Source organism: Oncorhynchus mykiss, chromosome 15 (assembly GCF_057628025.1).
Source record: "Oncorhynchus mykiss isolate SJ-2025 chromosome 15, ASM5762802v1, whole genome shotgun sequence".
NCBI classification, from domain to species: Eukaryota; Metazoa; Chordata; class Actinopteri; order Salmoniformes; family Salmonidae; genus Oncorhynchus; species Oncorhynchus mykiss.
Genome location: NC_143036.1, coordinates 29,061,347 through 29,083,629, shown reverse-complemented (window position 1 = coordinate 29,083,629; position 22,283 = coordinate 29,061,347). Strand labels below are relative to the sequence as shown.

At 42.3% G+C, this 22,283-nt stretch overlaps 1 pseudogene; it reads right to left on the bottom strand.

Annotated features, from left to right (window-relative positions):
* Nucleotides 1–6,827: 6,827 nt before the first annotated feature.
* Nucleotides 6,828–7,402, bottom strand: LOC149977432 (TLD domain-containing protein 2 pseudogene; annotated as a pseudogene).
* Nucleotides 7,403–22,283: the final 14,881 nt, after the last annotated feature.

Below are 22,283 nucleotides of genomic sequence, written 5' to 3'. Positions count from 1 at the left end.
AACATTTTCCTCCATCCACTTCCTTATGTCTGAAACATAGGCTTCCAGGGTATGCAATTTTGGGGCTTCACCATGTTTCCTCGAAATGTACAGCTGCGTGTCATCCGCATTGCAGTGAAAGTTAACATTGCGTTTCCGAATGACATCACCAAGAGGTAGAATATAGAGTGAAAACAATAGGCGTCCTGAAACGGAACCTTGAGGAACACCGAAACTTACCATTGATTTGTCAGAGGACAAACCATCCACAGAGACAAACTGATATTTTTCCAACAGATAAGATCTAAACCAAGCAAGAACTTGACAGCTTTTTCAAAATACATTTAGAGATGGGAGATTCAATATAGGTCGATAGGCTTTTTCAGGAGAGTCTTTATTACTGCCACATTTAGTGGGTTTGGTACACATCCGGAGGATACGGAGCCGTTTATTATGTTCAACATAGGAGGGCCAAGCACAGGAAGTAGCTCTTTCAATAGTCTAGTTCGAATATGGTCCAGTAGGCAGCTGGAAGGTTTAGAGGCCATGACTGTTTTTGTGAATGTGTCGAGAGATATAGGATTTGCAATTGTAAAATGTGGATTTTGTGGCCAATTAACCATTTTGATGTGTGCTTGGGATTATTGTCTTTCTTGAAGATCCACTTGCGATCAAGTGTCAGCCTCCTGGCAGAGCCAACCAGGTTTTTGGCTAAAATGTCCTGGTACATGGTAAAAATGTATGATGCCGTTGTCCTTAACAAGAGCCACAGGACCAGTGGAAGCAAAATAGCCCCATAACATCAAAGATGCACCACCATATTTTACTTATTTAACAAAATCTCTTTCTCTGAGCAATTATATTAGCACCATTTTTTTGGAGCATACAATATAGCTCAGTATATTTATTGTTAAAGTATAAAAAATGTATTATGGACCTGATTGTATGTATGTATGTGTGCATGTGAGTGTGTGTGTGTGCGATTGAGCACGTGCGATGCTGGCCCGGCCGCAGTAAGAGATCAAACAGCTCTAATTGCTGCCAGTTCTCTCGTCAGACCTCCTGGTTCTCGTTAGCACTTGCAATTACTGGCTCCAGTCCACCTTGTACTGAGCAGAGCTCACCCCCACATTTTCTAAGAAACTGACACCACTGCCAAGGTGCTAGGTGAACAACCATCCACCCACTGTTTGGGGAAAGATATGTCGATCTCCCACCTCTTCTTCAAACAGATAGTGTCATAGAGGGGCTAAACTCTCTGCATTTTAATGAATAAACTCATAGGTTATGCATGAATAATATGCATTTACTTTTACTGCTTTTACTAAGTACTCCTCTAGGTCTTAGATTTGTAAGCATGTTTGACCGTGAATAGCTTTATTTCCCATTTTCCACTGTTATCTTTTATCACTAACAAAGCTACCAGCCCTATTGTCTCTCCTCAGAGAGTCCTCCCAGCCTGTTCTGAGCCGTCTGTCAAAATTCAATTAATTTGTCACCAGGTTATTGGCCTGTCAGCGCCTCAGCTTTTTAATAAAGTTGGATCCTTTGATAAAGCCCTGCATTAATTGACATGGAGCAAGTGATAAGTCGGCTTTATTTAATTCCTCCATTCCTCAGTGTGCCTCTCCCTGTATTTGAGGCCCGCTGCTACATCCTCTGATCAATGGACTGAGACAGCCGAGACTGAACCGTCCCTCCAAACTCCTCTCCTTTGAGCTTGAACCAAGTACTACCCTTTCAATAAGTGGTTCGAGCTCTAAGTTGAGTTCCTGCCTCAGATTTTAAAAATGGTCCATGGAGTCCCCTTTGTCCCTTCTTGCATTTCCAGAGCCCTGGTCAAAGAGAGTGCACTGAATAGAGAATAGGGTGCCATTTGGAACACAGCCCTGCAGTCAAAAATGATGGGCCCCTGCTCCATCAAAGCAGCACATCTGGGCCGCCTGGAGTGACTGAAATGTCACCCAGCACTACCCACGGAGACATGCCAACCCTGTGTTATGTTGTGCCACACTTTACCCTAGAGTCTCAAATAACCTCTCGTACTGCTGTCCATTGTGAATCTCAGGAGTTGTTACTCAGGAAATATTACAGTGTCCCTGTTTCAGTTTTTTTTATATTTTTGGTCGATAGAGACATGTAGTGCTGCGTTGGTTCTGGTACTAAAGTCAGTAGGATGGTGGATGGGGTGCTTTATCATGTTTGCTATTGATTTTTAGTACAGTAGTTAGACTGAATAGCTTGGGACTACAGGAGGCTTCTGAAGGGAGGACGGCTGATAATAATGGCTGGAATGGAGTGAATGGAATGGTATCAAAAACATAGAAAACATGTTTGATGTGTTCTATACCATTCCATTCATTCCTTTCCAGCCATTACTATGAGCCGGTCCTCTCCAATTAAGGTGCCTGTGCCTGTGCTTGGGACTTTTTCAATAGATTCTCGTTGATGTCAGGGTCCAACGACCTGTTATTTATTCTTCTAGATGTATTCTAGATAGTTATCATAGCACCCAGATAGTAGACAAAAAAGGACGGTACATAATTAGAATGGAATCTGATGACATACACTATACACACAAAGTATGTGGACACCCCTTCAAATTAGTGGATTCGGCTATTTCAGCCACACCCGTTGCAGACAGGTGTATAAAATCAAGCATGCAGCCATGCAATCTCCATAGACAAATATTGGCAGTAGAATGGCCTTACTGAAAAGCTCAGTGACTTTCAACGTGGCACCGTCATAGGATGCCACCTTTCCAACAAGTCAGTTCATCAAATTTATGCTTTGCTAGAACTGCCCCGGTCAACTGTAAGTGCTGTTATTGTGAAGTGGAAATGTCTAGGATCAACAACGGCTCAGCCATGAAGTGGTAAGCCATACAAGCTCGCAGAACGAGACCGCAGAATGCTGAAGCGCGTAGCGCATAGCGCATAAAAATCGTTTGTCCTCAGTTGCAACACTCACTACTGAGTTCCAAACTGCCTCTGGAAGCAACATCAGCATAAGATCTGTTCATTGGGAGCTTCATGAAATGGGTTTACATGGCCGAGCAGCCGCACACAAGCCTAAGATCACCATGCACAATGCCAAGCGTCGGCTGGAGTGGTGTAAAGTTCGCCGCCATTGGACTCTGGAGCAGTGGAAATGTGTTCTCTGGAGTGACTAATCACGCTTCACCATCTGGAAATCCGACGGACTAATCTGGGTTTGGAGGATGCCAGGAGAACGCTACCTGCCCCAATGCATAGTCCCAACTGTACAGGTTGGTGGAGGAGGAATAATGGTCTGGGGCTGTTTTTCATGGTTCGGGTTAGGCCCCTTAGCTCCAGTGAAGGTAAGTCTTAATGCCACAGCATACAATGACATTCTAGACAATTCTGTGCTTCCAACTTTTTGGCAACAGTTTGGGGAAGGCCCTTTCCTGTTTCAGCATGACAATGCCCCCATGCACAAAGCGAGGTCCATACAGAAATGGTTTGTCGAGATCGCTGTGGAAGAACTTGACTGGCTTGCACAGAGCCCTGACCTCAACCCCATTGAACACCTTTGGGATGTATTGGAATGCCATCTAGGAGCCAGGTCTAATCGCCCAACATCAGTGCCCAACCACACTAATGCTCTTCTGGCTGAATGTAAAGCAAGTCCCCGCAGCAATGTTCCAACATCGAGTGGAAAGAATGGAGACTGTTATAGCAGCGGGGGGTGGGCAACTGCATATTAATGCCCATGATTTTGGAATGAGATGTTCGATGAGCAGGTGTCCACATACCTTTGGTCATGTAGTGTATCTACTGGGGGTCTGAGAGACAACAAGAGACATATTGTTATTATCTCTTAATTAGATGGGTTACTTCATAAACTAGATAGTTTATTAACACTAGCTTGAAGCTGCAAGCGTGTTGCATGTTTCTGCTCCTTATTACTATAGACAGGTCCACTGCTTTCTGAGCTTCAGCGAGAGAGTTGTAGGCTCTGAATTGTAGGCTGATGTTTTACGGGCTCTTAACCAATTGTGCTGTTTTGTGTGTTTATTCGCATTGCTTGCAACTTATTTGTACATGATGTTGATGCTATCGTCTCTTATGTCCAAAAAAAGCTTGAAATGGGCGAACAAGGCCCAAATCCCTGTCATTCGCATGAAGAAAATAAGGTACAGGGGGCACAGATCAGGGTGCCATGTGAGAATTCATTGACGTGTGGGAAACACACCTCAACCATCTGTCCTATTGGCCAACCTGCAATCACTGGAGTAAACTAGATGAGCTCCATTCGAGACTATCCTACCAACAGGACATTGAAAACTGTAATATCTTAAGTTTCACCGAGTTGTGGCTAAACAATGACACGGATAATATACAGTTGGCTGGGTTTTCTGTGCATCGGCTAGACAGAACAGCTATGTCCAGTAATACGAGGGGTGGGGGTGTGTGTCTTATTTGTCAGTAACAGCTGGTGTGCAATGTCTAATATTAAGGGAGTCTCGAGGCATTGCTAGCAGTTGAGTACCTCAAGATAAACTGTAGACCCCACTATCTACCCAGAGAGCTTTCGTAGCCTTCTATTTACCACCACAAACCGACGCTGGCCCTAAGACTGCACTCAACGAGCTGCATAAAGCCATAAGCAAAGAAGAATATGCTCATCCAGAAGTGGTGCTCCTAGTGGCCGGGGACTTTAATGCAGGCAAACTTACAGTGGGCTCCAAAATTACTGGCACCCCCGACTGGCAATGCACAAATAATACTTAAAAAAATATCAACAATATGAATATAGAGATAAACTCAAAATACCAACGTGAGAAATACTGTACTTTATTAATGTTTCAATGGAACCAACCAAAATCATACAATTATTTAAAACAAAATAAATTGAACCAAAATCAAGGTTTCATAATTATTGGCACTCCTCATTTAGTACCTAGTGCAACCACCTCCGGCAAGATTAACAGCATGGAGTCTTTTCCTGTAATGTTTGACAAGGTTAACTTCTTGGTGACAGGGGGCAGTATTTTCATGTCCGGGTGAAATGCATGCCCAAATTCAACTGCCAAATTCAAGATATGCATATTATTAGTAGATTTGGATAGAAAACACTCTGAAGTTTCCAAAACTGTTTGAATCATGTCTGTGAGTATAACAGAACATATTTAGCAGGCGAAACTCCGAGGACAAACCATTCACATACTGATATTTCTAACTTTTTTAACAAATCAAAAACTGAAAAATTGGGCGTGCAAAATTATTCAGCCCCCTTAAGTTAATACTTTGTAGCGCCACCTTTTGCTGCGATTACAGCTGTAAGTCGCTTGGGGTATGTCTCTATCAGTTTTGCACATCGAGAGACTGAATTTTTTTCCCATTCCTCCTTGCAAAACAGCTCGAGCTCAGTGAGGTTGGATGGAGAACATTTGTGAACAGCAGTTTTCAGTTCTTTCCACAGATTCTCGATTGGATTCAGGTCTGGACTTTGACTTGGCCATTCTAACACCTGGATATGTTTATTTTTGAACCATTCCATTGTAGATTTTGCTTTATGTTTTGGATCATTGTCTTGTTGGAAGACAAATCTCCGTCCCAGTCTCAGGTCTTTTGCAGACTCCGTCAGGTTTTCTTCCAGAATGGTCCTGTATTTGGCTCCATCCATCTTCCCATCAATTTTAACCATCTTCCATGTCCCTGCTGAAGAAAAGCAGGCCCAAACCATGATGCTGCCACCACCATGTTTGACAGTGGGGATGGTGTGTTCAGGGTGATGAGCTGTGTTGCTTTTACGCCAAACATAACATTTTGCATTGTTGCCAAAAAGTTCAATTTTGGTTTCATCTGACCAGAGCACCTTCTTCCACATGTTTGGTGTGTCTCCCAGGTGGCTTGTGGCAAACTTTAAACAACACTTTTTATGGATATCTTTAAGAAATGGCTTTCTTCTTGCCACTCTTCCATAAAGGCCAGATTTGTGCAATATACGACTGATTGTTGTCCTAAGAACAGAGTCTCCCACCTCAGCTGTAGATCTCTGCAGTTCATCCAGAGTGATCATGGGCCTCTTGGCTGCATCTCTGATCATTCTTCTCCTTGTATGAGCTGAAAGTTTAGAGGGACGGCCAGGTCTTGGTAGATTTGCAGTGGTCTGATACTCCTTCCATTTCAATATTATCGCTTGCACAGTGCTCCTTGGGATGTTTAAAGCTTGGGAAATCTTTTTGTATCCAAATCCGGCTTTAAACTTCTTCACAACAGTATCTCGGACCTGCCTGGTGTGTTCCTTGTTCTTCATGATGCTCTCTGCGCTTTTAACGGACCTCTGAGACTATCACAGTGCAGGTGCATTTATACGGAGACTTGATTACACACAGGTGGATTGTATTTATCATCATTAGTCATTTAGGTCAACATTGGATCATTCAGAGATCCTCACTGAACTTCTGGAGAGAGTTTGCTGCACTGAAAGTAAAGGGGCTGAATAATTTTGCACGCCCAATTTTTCAGTTTTTGATTTGTTAAAAAAGTTTGAAATATCCAATAAATGTCGTTCCACTTCATGATTGTGTCCCACTTGTTGTTGATTCTTCACAAAAAAATACAGTTTTATATCGTTATGTTTGAAGCCTGAAATGTGGCAAAAGGTCGCAAAGTTCAAGGGGGCCGAATACTGTCGCAAGGCACTGTAAATGCCTTTTATGCTCACCCTATAGGACTCCCAATCATGGCCGGATGTGATACAGCCTTGCACAGAGAGCCATGTTTTGATCCTCAGATGGGAGGTGCAGTCTTTTCCGTTCTATCTACTGTCACAATGGTTGTATAATGTTTAAGTAAGCAGTAGCATGCAGTCCCTTGTCTTCAGGAGATGTCCCAAACCTCCAAGTCGTTGATTAGGAAGTCTTCAGAGGTGGACAACACGTCATTCTTAAATGTCTCACACCTATGGCTTTGCCCACAGATCAGGCCATCGTCTAATCACAGGCCAAAGACAGGTCCCTCATCCATCAAATGCCAGGTAGTCTGGACATCCCTTCACAAAGAAGGAGTTACTAAACTTCCATTCATAAACCTGGAGAGAAGGAGAGAAGGAGAAGAGGAATGTGTGTCCTGTTCCATAGTATGACAGATTGATTCGAAGAGTAGTAGGACAAAATGCACCAAACACCTGTCCACAGTTGTCTCTGATGACCGTGAGGGTACTGATGCTAGTCCATGCCCCCCATGCTCTTGTACAGAGTGCCCAGGCTGGTGCCGTGTCTCTGGGTGCTGTATACCAGAGTCCAGGGGCATTGCTCTAGCTGGGCAGAAAGATGCTCATTTAGCTTGACGCACGTCTTCCGTGATTTGGTCTTTATGCCACGTTCAAGACAACTGGAAACTTGGAACTCAAAATCTCCGTCATCTGACTTCAGTGCGTTCAAGCAGACCAACATAATCCCCTTGCCCAAGGTAGCAAAGGTAACCTGCCTAAATGGTAGCCATGAAGTGCTTTGAAAGGCTGGTCATGGCTCACATCAACACCATCATCCTGGAAACCCTATACCCACTCCAATTCACATACCGCCCCAAGAGATCCACAGATCCACACTGCCATTTCCAACATGGACAAAAGGAGCACCTATGTGAGAATGCTGTTCATTGACACCACAGTGCCCACAAAGCTCATCACTAAGCTAAGGACCCTGCAACTAAACCCTCTGCAACTGGATCCTGGACTTTCTGACGGGCCGCCCCCAGATGGTAAGGGTAGGTAACAATACATCTGCCACGCTTATCCTCAACATGGGGGCCCCTCAGGGGTGCATGCTTAGTCCTCTCCTTTACTCCCTGTTCACCCATGACTTTGTGGCCAAGCATGACTCCAAGACCATCATTAAGTTTGCTGATAACACAACGATGGTAGGCCTGATCATGGATAACGATGAGACAGCCTACAGGGAGGAGGTCAGAGACCTGGCAGTGTGGTGCCAGGACAACAACCTCTCCCTCAACGTGAGCAAGACAAAGGAGAAGATCGTGGACTACAGATAAAGGAGGGACAAACATGACCCCATTCACATCAACGGGGATGTAGTGGAGTGGGTCGAGAGTTTTAAGTTCCTTGGTGTCCACATCACCAACAACCTATCATGGTCCAAACATACCAAGAAAGTCATGAAGACGGCACGACAACATCTTTTCCCCCTCAGGAGACTGAAAAGATTTGGCATGGGTCCGCAGATCCTCAAAAAGTTATACAGCTGCACCATCGAGAACATCCTGACCGGTTGCATCACTGCAACTGCTTGACATCCGACCGTAAGGCTCTACAGAGGGTAGTGTGTATGGCCAAGTACATCACTGGGGCCAAGCTTCCTGCCCTCCAGGACCTATGTATTAGGCGGTGTCAGAGGAAGGCCAAAAAAATTGTCAAAGACTCCAGTCACCCAAGACTGTTTTCTCTGCGACCGCACATCAAGCAGTACCAGAGCGCCAAGTCTAGGTCCAAAAGGCTCCTTAACAGCTTATACCCCCAAACCATAAGACTGCTGAACAATTAATCAAATTGCCATCCGGACAAGTCACTTTACCCATACAGTACCTACGTGAACAAATTACCTCGACTAACCTGTACCCCCGCACATTGACTCGGCCCCGGTACCCCCTGTATGTAGCCTCATTATTGTTATTTTATTGTGTTTTAAATTAACATTTTGACTCCAATGCTTCCCACAGTTGTGTAATGTTGGCTGGTTTGTCCTTTGGGTGGTGGACCATTCTTGATTCACTAATGTTGGGCGCAAAAAACCCAGCAGCATTGTAGTTCTTGACACAAACCAGTACGCCTGGCACCTACTACCATACCCCGTTCGAATGCACTTTTGTCTTGCCCATTCACCCTCTGAATGTCACACGTACACAATCCATGCCTCAATTGTCTCATGTCTTAAAAAATACATTTTTAACCTGTCTCCTCCCTTTCATCTACACTGATTGAAGTGGATTCAACAAGTGACATCAATAAAGTATCATAGTTTTCAGCTGGATTCACCTGGTCAGTCTATGTCATGGAAAGAGCAGTTGTCCTTAATGTTTTGTACACTCAGTGTATGACAGCATTGTAGAACCTGCTGCCCATTGCGCACAATAGCAAAAAGAAGATTTGGTTTACACAAAGTGAAAGAATGTATCAGTTGAGGGTTTAAAGCTATTTTGTTATATTTCTTACCACAGAGGGATGGTAATTTGTGATCTAGGGTGAGCTCTAGTGGCAAACCACTGCAATAAAGTCAAAACATCTCGTACAGAGACTAAAGCTGTCCTAAGTTGGACACCTTTCGCGCCTATTAAGAAAAGGGTATCAGTTAAGTTGGGGGAAGACAACATGGTTGATTAGGAGACCAGGTTGAACTGTTACATGCATGGCAAACAGAAAATACACATTTAGCTGACTGGTGGAACTGATCTGTCATCGAGATCACACTTACTGCAGATATAAGTGTCGCAAGACTTTGAAATTGCTCTCCACACTTTTGAATTTTTGATCAATGCTTATTGAATTTCATCCGATTCCTGTCGATACAGAGATTTACATATCAAATCCACACAATCCCTTTACAATCCCTGTGAACAGATTCCATCTCAAAATGGTCTTTGTTGTATTTTCTCATCCAAAGCATTCTTTTGTGACAAAAATAAACTGAATAGGAAATGCAGTAACTCTGGAACCATGAGTCCAACTATGCATAATCCAGCCTTACTATCACAAACATTCTCACATTTCTTAAAAATATTTCAATTTTATTCCTCCTATACTCCTAATTCATTCTCCACTCTGTTTTCCTGTCTCCCTTAACAGGCAGTTAAAGGTAACTCATTGAATCGCTGGGTTTTCTTTTCTCCATCTAGGTGTGAGATGGTGTTACAGTGTTTTGTGTTACCATAATTGCGGTTGATGTTGCTGTTTTAGAGGGATTGTTCCTTATCAAAGGGACACCCTCAATGTATTACGAAACGTCTTCCATAAATAACCACTCAACTGCACACAGGCGCAGGCATCACCCACACACCGCCATCCCGCGGGAACATGCTATTCTGGGGAGCTCTTCCTTCTCCTCCTCTCCAATCATTCGCAACGCGCCGGTGCTGTGTTTAATATAGGATTTATCTGCCAGCTACACCATCCATCCGTCCTTCTCCTGCGGGATGGGAGGAAGGGAGGGAAGGAGGGTGTCCATAAGGGCTCAAGTTTTTCTGAAGGCCTGAAGAAATGGTAAATCGCCAGTTTTTCAGGTAAGGCAAAGCCCTCCAGTCCAGAGGAAGTTTCCGTCCCGAAGGGCACCCTATTCCCTACATAGTGTACTCCCTTCTGGGCTCTGGTCAAATGTAGTCCACTATATAGGGAATAGGGTGCCATTTGGGATGCAGCCGTAGACATGTAAATGCTTTGGGATAAAAATACACACCACCCCTCTGGTCCTTTCAATGTCTCATTCACCTCTGCACACATTGTTTCTGGTTTCAAATGGAGATTTGATTGAGTAGTTTGGAGACTCGCCCTGACAGGTTAAGTATGGCACAAGACGGCGTTCTCTGCAGGTTCCGGTTCAGTGCTAACTTACGTTACCACATACATCCATTTCCAGACTTTTTTTTGAAGGGACGGTAAGTCAGGTAGTCATAGGTCATTTTTGGGGGTCAGATCTTCATTTACACACAGGACTTGTGTACGACTTAGACTTAGCAAACGTTGAGAGTCATGTCCATAGCCGCGGGAAGTAGTTTGGGGGCAGAGGTTTAAACTGAATGCATTTGTATTACAGAGTTTACCAGCATTTGGAGTCTGGTCTAATTATCTGGACAAAACAGTTAATACTTCAAAATGCAAATTATTTCTATGTGGAAACTGAAATGGTCTATTCATTCCTTTTACTGGACACTCTTATCAGCAGTTAGTGCATACATTTTAATATTGGTCACCTATAGGAATTGAACCCATAATCCTATCATTGCAAGCACCATGCCCTACCAACTGAGCCACATCATCACTTCATCACAAACTGCTCAGACTCATCGTATTCAATTACTGTATTGTGCATTGTTTTCGTTCACGGTGATGGAAAGTCTACAGGTACAAACCTAGATGACCAGCCTATGTCGAAAACAGTAATGTACATTTACCTTAAGTGGTTTTTGAGAATGGTCAATTAATACTGCACAAAAAGGGATTATTTTCCATGTTATTTGATCAAGGAAAGTATTTCATTTGATGTGGATGTTTTGGGTCTTTGCCCATAACTTTGTACCATTTGATGTGGATGTTTTGGGTCTTTGCCCATAACTTTGTACCATTTGATGTGGATGTTTTGGGTCTTTGCCCATAACTTTGTACCTTTTGATGTGGATGTTTTGGGTCTTTGCCCATAACTTTGTACCATTTGATGTGGATGTTTTGGGTCTTTGCCCATAACTTTGTACCTTTTGATGTGGATGTTTTGGGTCTTTGCCCATAACTTTGTACCTTTTGATGTGGATGTTTTGGGTCTTTGCCCATAACTTTGTACCATTTGATGTGGATGTTTTGGGTCTTTGCCCATAACTTTGTACCATTTGATGTAAATGTTTGAGGACAGAGTTTTGTTCTTAAAGGATTCCATTAGACAGATGGTAGCAGAACCCTGCAAGATACTGTTCTTAATTACACAACTACTTTTTTTGGCCAAAGCTAAGCTGCTGCTGCAAAAAAAACATTGCCCATGTTACAGAAGTCTATATCAGTCCGCTAATACAGGACTAGAATAGGCCTGCCCATTGAAAGAGGCAGATACAAATATGCGATGCTTTAAAGTGTTTACTGAATCCCACGCAGAGTTGTCGTGTTTCCGTTGGGCTGCCTCCTCTTTTGATGGAGGCTAACCCTTGGCTCATTTCCAAACATTTATTCAATTCGAGAAAATAAGCAGTTTGTGGAGGATAAACTCGAGATGAGAAATGTGTGTTGACGTACTGTTTGTCCCTGTCCATTTCCAATGCAATCATCACAGAGCCCAAGTCACCTGCAGCCAAAAATCTTTATTAGCCCCATTCATTCTTGTCTAATTATGAGTAAGCCTTCAAATATATGTAAACTTGTTTCGTATCAGGGAAACTCTCACTCCTAGATAACAATTTGACTGTTTATAGATTCTAAACGCTTATTTACATCTCATTTGCCATTTGTCTAACCTACTAAGAACAACCAGGAGGAGGCAGATGTAAATGTAGCCATTCTACGCTACCCAAATAAAGCTAAATCTACATTTAATACAGAAATACTTTAGAATACAGGGACATTATGTTAAGGTGCTCGAGGACCATAGGATTAAGCATCTGAAACGTTATTATGATTGTGCATACATTAGATGATCATTGGGTTCATGTAAGAACACCACACTCCATAACACGCATTCATTCCAACCACTGAAACATTGTTTTTTTTAAATCCCAGATGTATTTGTGTACCAGAAAATACTTTGTATTTGTATATTTATTCATAATTGTGTTGGTGTGGCAGATCAAGACAAAATGTCAATAAGTAAAAAGCATGACAATAAGTTGTAATGATGGATACAGGGTTCTGGCTGGGTCACTGTCGACAAGCAGTGATGCACTGATGGATCGTCCAATTAGACTGGTATTTATGCAGGGACACTCGGCACTCCTGCCTGCTCCGTGGGGATTGAAATGACTAGTCAATGGAGGGGAGACCACAATCTGAACTGGGGGGGGGTTTGAAGGGGGAAACACAGCCGAGAGCTGCATTTCAAATGGCACCCGATTCCTTCCAGTCAAAAGTAGTGCACTATGTAGGGAATGGGGGGCCAGTTGGGAGGCAGCCTTCCTCTGGATTGGAGGGCTTTGTCTTGCTTTGTCTTACTGTCTTACCCTTAAAAACAGCTGATTACCTAAAATAGTGCAATGTATGGGGAATTTGGGAGACAACAGCAGTTAAGGCTATAGAAGTAGAATGAAACACAGGTTGGCCGAAGGGAGAGAGCGCCATCTCTAGTCAATGATAAAAAGGGTACAATCTGTGCTAGGGGCTCAACGAGAACAAAGTCAGGGGTATGGACAGAGGTAGAGGGGGAGTTCTGCACGCACAGTCTGGAGAGAAGGATGGAGAGGGAATGACGCACATGGGGTAGGCCTATAGAGTGCCTTCAGTTGTGCAACTGACTAGGTATCCCCCTTTCCCTAGAGAGAGGGAACACATGTCTGGGGTGTTGCTTGTGTGAGTGTGGAGGGGTAGAAGCAGTGTAATGTGGGCTAAAGTCTGCTGAATGGGAAATAAGGTGATTCCTACACCTTATCCCATCAGTTGAGGCTGCAATTCAGGTACCTATTTACCCATCCATTTTAGTAATCATCATCATGAGCCATTCTATACTTGACAGGAGTGAGCTAAGGGGAAGAGGGAGAGAGAGAAATTGATATATATATATATGAGAGAGAGAGAGAGAGAGAGAGAGAGAGAGAGAGAGAGAGAGAGAGAACATATGGAAACTGTATCCCAAATGACCTCTTACACGTTATACAGCACACCACTTAAATGTTATAGATGTCCTTCTTAACTAAAATGTGGAAACCTAACTTTGCTTGAACAAATGTATTTTTGCTTAACACCCCCCAATGACAACTACAAGCTTATTTATGTATTAGAATGGAGCCCATGAGTAGTCTAAACGTAATCAGCGGTTGCTTTCCCTTCTTCTCCCCTTGGTAAGTCACAGGTCCAGACCCAGTTATGGATCAGTCCTTGGAGGATTCCACTGCTGTGTTCAAATAAAGATGAGCCTCACTCCTGGATCGATTATGTCGGTATGACAAAGTAGGTTCGATCATGTGGTGAGGTGAATACCAAGGCTTTTGGACTAACCCCCAGATCAGCCTATCTGTCTAACTCTGAGAATGGCTATAGCAGCATACTCATTACAGAGTTTTGGCTGAGCTGCTACCCCCAAAATAATAGTGTCTGCCTTTCACTTTCAGTCAGAAATGTACTAATGATGTAGCAAAAGCACCTTAGCACCTTAGCTGTGATAGACATGGATGTGTACGATTCCTCCTGGCTAATGAAGCCTTTACCTGCTATTTCAAGTCATTCTAAGTCAGCCTAAAGTAGTCCACACAAATATCTTGCTGAATGCCTTAGGACCCAGTGAGTGACAGCAATATCTCATCATGCTTCCTTCTCTCTTTAAAGCTGCAATATGTCACTTTTTGGGGCGACCCAACCAAATCCACATAGAAATGTGAGTTACACATCTATCACTCTCATTGAAAGCAAGTCTAATTCTTAAGTTCATTTTTTTTAACCTGAAAATACAATATTTTTGGTTATTGAAAAGATATTTCACAGCAGTTTAGATGGTACAATGATTCTCTACATTGCTAGTTTCGTCACACAAACTGAAGTTAGGCAAACTATTCCAATTTTAGCAACCAGGTAAAGTCGGAGCAATTTCTGCATATTGCACCTTTAAGCTTTCAGGGAGAAAATCAATGGACACAATTTGCATGTGCGCAGGCTGTGCATCATACTGTTATATTCTCACTGATTATCCACTTTAGGTGCTCTCTGGCTCACTCGAAAATGCATGGCCAATGAAATTTTAATCAGGCTGTTGCTAATATCGCATTATAGCCCAGTTAAAGAGCAGTGATCGTGCGCTACAGGCCACATGTATTCATTTTTAAGAAGACATCTTGCTTTGGACAAAATGGAATTGTTGTTAACAATAGATGCAACTTTAAGGTGATAACAAATCTCTACATTTCACTTATTTAAAGTGCTTGTATTTATGTCTTGGAAAAAATGGGCACGAAAAATGTTAAATCTTGATGCTTTATTTATCTATTTTAAGTCCAAATCATGACGTTTCGGCCATCAATGGCCTTTAGCAGAATGTCTGTCCATTTTGAACTGTCTACCTGTAAGTGTCCATAGAAATGCACCATGCTTATTCAGGTTTATCTTGACATCACTGTACTACAGCAGCCTATGTCAGTCAGACATGCTGTGTTTACCTGGCCCCTCAACACTGGCTGGCACCCCAGAGTTTGGACTCCCTGCATTGCTCCATGTTTATCTCTGCATCCCGCCATGTTAACGACCACATCAAAAGGAATATAACAAGTGGTACAAAATGGCTGCACGCAATTAATCCTCCTTAGGATCTGCGCTCAGCCACACATCAGCTGGGAGCTGAATGTCAAATGAGGACCTTTTGCACAGGAAGTCTGGACCTGTTTTCCAATTCAGACAAGACTTACAAGGCCTCCTAGCTGTGAGAAAACATTGAAGGTCAAGAAGTTATATTGTGTGTGTGTGTGTGTGTGTGTGTGTGTGTGTGTGCATGCGCGTGCGTGTGTGTGTGTGTGTGTGTACGTTCATGCGGTGGTTGTGTGTGTTTCTTCCATAAAAGTATGATAAATGCATATGTAATCCTGCCTGTGATAATAAAAGATTTACTTGACTTGTTGTGAGCCACCAGCCCCCACAGTGTTCTAAAACAAAGCCAATACTGGAAACAGTGGGTCAGAGACATGGAAACATTGGACCAAGGCATCCGTTATGAAAGAGGTTAAAAGAAATAATGTAGCACACGTAATCAGAAGTTTTGAAATGTTGAACAACTCTGAGAGCCTGTTCTCTGTACCCTCACCTACTGTGCTGGGACTGGGCTAGCTCCACAAGGCTAGTCCCTAGCCTTGAATGGGTGTTTACCAGCTTATTCACTGTGGCGTCACACTTCACAATGGATTAAACTCACCATGGCCTGCTGTCTGACATCTCTGCACGGTAGTGGCAGTTTGGTGCTGTTTAAGATGAGGGAGGACAATATTTTTTTGTTCATGAACACGGCCTTATTTCTATTACAGCATATTGGATGACTGTCATTCATATTTCATTCACCCAGCTCAACATAACATTGATAGGTTTAGGCTACTATGTGATACACAAATTCTCCCTATACCCATCATGAGGTCGGTACAACCTAGCCTATAAGTGAAAGTTTACAACATAGGTGCAAACAGGTCAAGTGAAAAACACAGTTCACTTTCATAGCAGCCACGTTGTATTCCTTCTCACACCTATGCGCTCCCTCCTCTCACCTTTTCCCTTCGCTTGTGGACTTCAAGTCACAACAAATCAGCTGTATGTGACCAGGCAAAAAAAACTTTCCAAGCCATACCATATCATAACCACTACAGACAGCCTACATCATTGTCACCATATTAGCTAAAGTAACGTCATAGTCAACATAACTAATATAACTAACCTGTTAGTAAACCAGCTACAATTATGCAGTTTAGCAGTTACACAGGTGGGCCCTGGTAGCAATTAATTAGTAAAACCAAAAGCTTACCTTGAGTTCCAGTGTTGTGTTGGATAGTTATAGACAACTAGCTAACATATCATCCCTCTGTTTAAGCTGGGTGTTTGAGTAGACTAAACTAGCTAGCTGCATTTGCTAGCTAAGTAAGTGAAAGTGAAGAAAAAAATACTTTCAACTATTGTCTTTATCTTTGAGTCAACTACTTGCCACATTTTAGGCACTGAAGTGCTAGCTAGCTGTAACTTTGGCTTTCAAAAATTGATTAATTCTCTGATCCCTTGATTGGGTGGACAAAATGTCAGTTCATGCTGCAAGAGCTCTGATAGGTTGGAGGATGTCCTCCAGAAGTTGTCATAATTAGTGTGTAAGTCTATAGAAAGGGGTGAGAACTATGAGTCTCCTAGGTTTAGTATTGAAGTCAATGTAAGCAGAGGAGGGCAGAAGCTAATGTCCTCCGGTTACACCATGGTGCTACCCTACAGACTGCTGTAGGCCTTCATTGCAAAACAGTGGGGGGAGAACGTGAGAGAGAGATATAGGGAGAGGGAGGGTGAAGGAAGCTTGTAGAGTACATTATGTGTCTATCACTGTCACTGTACAAGTGTGTGACTGAACATGTTCCCTTCCAGGACACATTTGTGAATGTGCCAGACATGAGAGGCTGGAAAGTATTCCCCTGAGTGAGGAGGCTGGTGGAATTTTAACATCTGCTCCTTTTACTCAGAAAAAGGAACATGTTTTAAAGTATTTTCCCCCTTGCTACGATATCACACATTTTATGAGTGCTATTAAAAGAAATTGTGAAAAGTAAAAGCTGATTTTGCCAGAGACTGCTGCTTGCCCTAAAGATATTTTTTTTACTCAATCAATAAGACTGATAGAAGGTAAACAAACCATTAAATGTAAAGTGGAAATCTGGGATAAAAACAACAACAAAGTGCTACTTAAACTAAGCTCATGAGGCATTTATACAGCGTTTCCCAAACTTGGTCCTGGGGACCCCAAGGGATGCACATTTTAAGATGTTTGCCCTAGCACTAAACAGGTCATTCAAATAATCAAGGCTTGATGATGAGTTCATTATTTGAATCAGCTGTGTAGTGCTAGGGCAAAAAAACTAAATGTGCACCTGGTCCCCAGGACCGAGTTTAGGAAACACTGCATTTATAAATCAAATTCTTCCAGAATAAATGGCTAATTTAAAAGTTTAAAAAAATGTATGTACCAATCCCAGATTGTACCTTTAAATCATTCTGAACTCCCTTGTGAACTTTCTGGTGTGACATATCTTAGAGGAAAATTAAAGTGTAGTTTTGATAGTAACATCATTCTGAGTTGTTGCTGTAGAGATACCTGTGTCCTAAATGACTGTAATCGACAGACTGTCTCATTTGATAGATTCAAAGTATTAATCTTGTCACCAATAAACCTGGGAGTACAAATTCTAAATCTACCCATCATATTGCAGGCTCAGTCCCACAGGCTATAGGTTGATTGATGGTAATCATGTCCACAAACTATTGAGTGCAACAACACCTTTGAGCAGTGGAGGCCCCTCAGAGAAGGAAGGGGAGGAACATCCTCCTCAGTGAATTTCATAAAAATAAAACTAGTGAAACATTAAAAGGCTATACTTTTTAGATACAACTATACTAAATATATTAATGTCAACAAATAATTGATTAAAACACACTGTTTTGCAATGAAGGTCTATATTAGCCTCAACAGCACTCTGTGGGGTAGCACCATGGTGAAGCTGGAGGACAGCTAGTTTCCGTCCTCCTCTGGGTACATTGACTTCCATACTAAACCTAGGAGGCTTATGGTTCTCACCACCTTCTGTAGATTTACACAGTAATTATGACAACTTCCGGAGGACATCCTTTAACCTATCAGAGCTCTTGCAGCATAAACTGACATTTTGTCCACCCAATCAAATGATCAGGGGATTAATCTAGTACTGAAAGCATAAGCTACAGCTATCTAGCACTTCAGTGCATAAAATGTGGTGAGTAGTTGACTCAAAGAGAAAGAAAGACAGTAGTTTAACCGTTTTGAACAAATACATTTCTTCAAAAATAAAGGAGAAGCAAGAGAGGGAGAGAGAGAGAGCTAGCTATATTTCATTGTATTTTTTTTCTTCTCACTTTTACTTACTAAGCTAGCTAGTTTAACCTACTCAAACACCTGGGTCAAGCAGAGAGGGATGCCATGTTAGCTAGCTGGAACGCTTCCGAATCAAGGTCAGCTTTTGGTTTTATAAATGTATTGCCATCCGGGCCCGCTGGTGTGATTGCTAAACTATTTGGTGATTGTACACTGTACTATAATATTCTCGAGAGTTTACTAATGTGTTAGTTATATTAGCTATGTTGACTATGACGTTAGATAATATGGCGACAAGGCTGTGTGTAGCAGTTAGCGGTTATGATACGATGGTTTGGCTTGGAAAAATGTTTCGCCTGGTCACAGACAACTGATGTGTTGTGCACTGAGTCCACAAGAGAAGCGAAAAGGTGAGAGAGGAGGAGAATGCGTAGATGCCAGAAGGAATTACAACGAGCAAAATTATCATGCTGTTTGTATGTGGCTGCTATGAAAGTGAACTATGTTTGAGTGTGATCAGGGGTGTATTAATTTTGACGATTCTGTTAAAAAACTTTTCTTAAATGGAAGGAAATGGAACAAAACGGGGATAAACATAGCTGAATCTGTCCAATAGAAACTCTCGTTTGCAACTGTTGATCTAATGATTACACCCTAGATCAGCTAGACGCAGGCAAGAGTGTGCAAGGAGGGATTGAATGTGTTGCTGTCTGTCACCTTGATTACTAAAAATTATATTGACCTGTACACCTACGTTGTAAACTTTCATTCATAGACTATGTTGTAGCAACCTCATGATGGGTATAGGGAAAATTAGAGCATCATGTAAATTTAGTAGCCTAAACCTATTGATGTTACATTGAGCTGGGTGAATGGAATATGAATGGCATTCATCCAATATGGTCTAATAGAAATAATGTCATGATCCTAAAAATTTGTATCGCCCTCCCTCATATTAAATGGCACCAACCGCCACTGCCTTCGAGTGATTTATGATTTCGATGGACATAGAGGAATGCAATTACTTCATCATTATTGGTAATTTATTCATGTGATAATGTGATCAGCATGTCTTGCTGATGGACTGGGTCTGTATTGATCAACTCTGGAGAGCAAATTGATTGATTCTTGAAACTGAGCTTTAACTAACCCTTGACTCTCCAACCAGTTTGTTGTTTTTAAATATTTTATAACTGTATGGTTTAAACAAGGATCTGTGAGCAGTATATTGCTAATGCTTATTACACAAAAGTTAAGTTATTAAATGGGGGAATAGTTCAACTTTTTTCTGAATTTAGTGGACTAGACATAGCACAGAGATGAAGTCTCTCTCTCCTCTTCAGTGTGTTTTCTTTAAAATAGAGCCTTAGAGCCTAGAGAGTAGCCGCTGAAGTGTTGGTGTCATCCCGGTCCCATATCAGTGACTCACTGAGCCCTGCGTGTCCCAGCCTGTCACAGACCTGTCGCTCTCCCAGGCTATGCTGTATGCCAGGAGGACACATCACCGCCACTGTTGTGATTACCACGGAAATAGGGTCTCAGGCTAGTGGATTTCCTTGTTTCCTTGTTCGCCCTCTGAGGCATTTTACCTTGAAAATGGCTTTCTTTCTTTCCCTCCACCATCCACACCAATCCATCACTTTCCAACAGTTCTCCTTTGGGTAACATGTCATTGCCTTGGCATTAATAACACAGTCCTGTGTCCATTTGTCTTGGATAAGCTGTTTTGACTGGAAAACATATGTCAGTTTATTTCAAACAACATTGATATGAATTGATATAGTGAGTAGCATCTTCACGCTTCTCATACTGACAAGGCCGACTGATTTAGACCTGAGATTAGTTGGGTTACGACAAGTTTCCGTGCCTCTGCCATTGGATAGAGTAATTACATGCTGTCTCCTCGGGGGGAAAGGATTTCCCTCAACTGCCTGAAATATATGTGATATCATAAAAGTCAATCTCACTGCCGGACCTGGTTAGTAGTGGATTTGTGAGCTGTCAGGGAGGGGGTGGTATGGGAGGGTTATAGTTTTTTGAGTGTAAGTGTAACTCAGACGCAACAAAGATAAATCTTATTGGGCCTGACAGCGGCTACAGGGCCTCCAGCTTGAAATTATGGAAAAGGCCGTGTCATTTGTTCGCTAAAATTAGCTGCAACGTGTGGGTGTTTGGGTGCAATTTGTGTCACAGATCTATGATGATGGAGCCGAGTGGAACACTGGACTGACCAACATTACACACCGCCTTGGGGCTTATGGGGTGTGCCATTGTATAGTGGTGAAGGGAGGGTGTGGGGGTGGGGGGGTATGACTAAATCTCCAGGCCTTGGTAATTTCCAAACATCAGATTTCCATTGTGCTACACTCCCCTCCATATGCATTTGGAAAGTGAAGCCTAAATGTTTAATTAAGCTCTATACCCCAGCATTTTAGATTTCATACATATCTGTTTTACCGTTTTGCAATGAAAGCACTTTAGGTATCAAGTCCCGCCATTTAAATGTCATAAGTACTTGGACAAATTCACTTATAGTGTATTGACAGTAAGTAGTCAAAAGTTGAGTATTTCCCATAGGTCCCATATTCCTTGCACGCAAAGACTCTACAAACTTGTTCAATGCATTTGCGGTTTGTTTTGGATGTGTTTTGGATTATATTTTTCCCAATAGGAACTGAATGATGAATAATGTATTGTGCCATTTTGGAGTCTTTTGTAAGTAAGAATAGAAGACGTGTCTGAACATTTCTAGATGCATGTGGATGTTGATTTGTGACTAATGCCTTCTTCACTGTCACCTCATATGACACATTTGATCTAAAATCCCAAACTCTGGAGTATAGAGCCAAATCGAAATGCTTTGTTTCACTGTCCAATACATATGGAGGGGAGTGGATTTTGACCATTGTTTGTGAAGGAAACATACTTCTGAAGAACCACTGGTTCTCTGTTATTTTGGCCTCTGGCAATCATCGCGGACCAATAAGATCGGCCAGAGTTATCATTTGAGTCATCTCTTTTTTTCTCTGTGTTGTTGTGGACATTTCTTATCAACATGGACATATCTTATCAACATCATTGGAGTATGTGCTGTCAACTGTGATACTGGTATGTAGCAATCCATGACAGTTGGTTGTCCACAATGCCATTTAAAATGCTGCAAGGAAAAAATCTATCAATCAGACTTTATTTATATAGAATATTTCTTACAAAGAATGCATTTCAATGTGCTTAACAAATAAAATAATGAAAGGTGAAAAAGATCAAAACAATACGTTTTCCAGACAAATAAAAACTAAGATTAGTGAGACCTGCAGCAAAATGAGACTTTGACCTGCAGCGAGCAATTAAGCCCGGAGTAATGAGTTAACATTTCTGCAGAGCATTGTGAGTGAACCCTTCCGCTCTCTTAGCGCAGAATGTACCAGCTCGGCCTGAGACAGATTATAGATGGGTCTGTTTCCATCACGACCACTCGCCATTAAAGGTGAAACTAATTAATCTTGGGTGAGAAACTGCCCCTCTCTTTGGAGAAGGGCCAGGGCTCTGCCTGATTGTTCAGCAGATGCCACAGACGGTGTGTCTTTCAGGGAACAGGAGAAGAACAATTGAAAACAACAAAAATCTTGGCAGCCATGATCGATTCCTTAGTGTTAAAGGGAAATGTCAACATTTTTAGGCAATCCCTACTTATAATTGGTTAAAATCACACGATGCACACGAACCTCCCCCCCCCCCCCCCCCATCCACATCAACGGGACCACAGCGGACCTCAAGAGGCTGAAGAAATGTAGCTTTGCACCTAAAACCCTCACAAACTTTTACAGACGCACAATTGAGAGTATCCTGT